Source organism: Echinops telfairi, unplaced genomic scaffold (genome assembly GCF_000313985.2).
Source record: "Echinops telfairi isolate 266 unplaced genomic scaffold, ASM31398v2 ScPeMD7_7469;HRSCAF=8507_1, whole genome shotgun sequence".
Lineage (NCBI taxonomy): Eukaryota > Metazoa > Chordata > Mammalia > Afrosoricida > Tenrecidae > Echinops > Echinops telfairi.
In genome coordinates, this window is record NW_022111373.1 from 38,392,321 (window position 1) to 38,394,564 (window position 2,244).

Below are 2,244 nucleotides of genomic sequence, written 5' to 3' on the forward strand. Positions count from 1 at the left end.
TGTTGGGCTGCCTACTCATGTAAGACAGGCATGGGAAGCACGCTTGAGGAGAAAGCAATGGGCCCGATGGTCCCAGAGGGACTGGAGAGAGAAGGAGGTGGGGAAAGGGAGTGGTGAGCCACAACACCATAGACAGGGAACAACTAGAGAATTAAAATTAACAACAAGGATGTAGAGATCCTAGGGGTGTTGGACCAACAGCAATCTAGCTGAGAGGAATTACTAAGAGGTGGAAGTAGGGGGAGCATGATGCTGGGGCAGGAGGAAGGTAAAAGGAAACAGAGGAATGATCCGGAAGAAACGATATGGATAGAATCCCTTCTTGGACTTTTGGCTAAGTGTAGTACCTGTTCTTATAAGTTTAATATCTGATACGCCCTCTATCCAAGGACAATATATTAAATGGATTTTTGGAATTAGGAGATGGAATAGGAGCTGCTCCATCCACTCCACGCATCGACCTGGTATTGCAGTACCTCCAGGAATGGTGCACTGTCTTCAGGGAGAAAAAACAAAGGTTTAAATGAAGCATTGTTTAAATTTTTCTCTCTAAAAAAAAGAATAGATATAGATAGAGGTATAAGCATAGATGTGTCCTTATGTTAATACATTAATTCATGAAAATAGAGGTATTGGCCCAAGGACATATATTTATATGGCAATACACTGAGGTTATGGATGGACATTGGGCCTCTGCTCATGCCCTCTCTCAATGCCAGAACCCTTTGTTCTAACAGCCTGGCATTCTGTGATGCTCACCCTCTGGGCACAATTGCTGAAGACAAAAACAAATGTAATGGAGAAGGTGGATGTTGCCTGGCTATTCAAAGATATAGCATCTGGGGTCTTAAAGGCTTGAAGTTAAACAAGCAGCCATCTAGCAGAGAAGCAACAAGCCCACATGGAAGAAGCACACCCGTTTGTTCCATCATAAGGTTTTGCTGGGACTTACAGGCATCAGAAGACCCAAACACAAACAAACAAAAACAATATTATAGAGAACAAGGGGGGAGTCAGAGCAGAGACCCAAAGCCCATCTGGAGACAATGGGACATCCCCTCCCAGAGGCGGTCTCAGGGAAGGGATGAGTCAGTCAGGGTGCAGTCAAGCACCAATGAAACACACAATACTCCTCCGGTTCCTTAAGGCTTCCTCATCCCACAACTATCATGACCCCAGTCTGCCTCTCACTGAGGGCTAGACCAGAGCACGTGCACAGGTACAGATATGAGATAAGAACTCAGGACATATGGAGTTCAGGAACAGGAATGGGAGTATTGAAAGCAGGAGGTAGGGGAAAGGGGGGAGTAGAGGGGAGGAGTGGGGACCTTATTGCAATTATCAACACATAACTGCCCCTGCCCCCAAGAGGGACGGACAATAGAAACCATGGGGAAGGGAGACAGCGGTCACTGTAAGATAAAAAATAATAATAATTTATAATTTATTAAGGGACCACAAGGGTGGGGGTGGTACGGGGGCAGAGAGAGGAGCTGACACCAAGGGCTCAATAGAAAATAAATGTCTAGAATATAATGATGGCAACATATGTACAAATGCACTTGATACAATTGATGTAATGTTTTTAAAATTACAGCCTCAAAAATTGTATGAGGCCCTGTGACTCAAAATTGACTCAGTAGCAGTGGATATTGTGATTTGGGTGAAAGTTCACAAAATAAACTGGTGTTCAATCAAGAGTTCATACACTTTTTGCTAACTGACATTGACTACAATCCCTAAAATGTCACAGCAGTCTGTGTATTATTTTCCATGTCTTTCTTATCACACTCGGCCCTCTGCACTCTATCCCTAGGGCAGTGCTGCCCTGTTCAGCCTGTATGGTCGATTGCTCGAGTGAATGCACGTGGCCTAGTGTTGTTCTCCAGCGCATGCACCTAGCTACCATCTGGCTGAAAGCCGTCGTGGTAAGTTCAGTTCCAGGTCTGACAGGTGTTTAATGTCAATTGTCGAGGTAGTACACCAGTCTCTGTCAGACCAGCATGCTTTTCTTTCTCTTTAATTCTGAATTTTGTTTCACATTTCTCTCCCACACTATTCAAGACCTCCTGTGCTCCCTTTCAGACCAGCCAGGCTGTGGCTTCTGGGCACCATCTGTTCTTCTGTTTGCAGGGTCTTCCAGGCTGTTATTCATGGGAACTTATTAGTCCCATGCATCTTGGATTTTCTTCAGTCTCCTTTGTGACGGACACAGAGAGACCAATAGCTGCACCTTAGATGGCT

At 44.9% G+C, this 2,244-nt stretch overlaps 1 non-coding gene across 1 annotated transcript; it reads left to right on the forward strand.

Annotated features, from left to right (window-relative positions):
* The first annotated feature begins 314 nt into the window (after window positions 1-314).
* On the forward strand, window positions 315-498 carry LOC115873800. Its single transcript, XR_004048596.1, has one exon. It is a non-coding gene; the product is annotated as a U2 spliceosomal RNA (small nuclear RNA).
* Window positions 499-2,244: the final 1,746 nt, after the last annotated feature.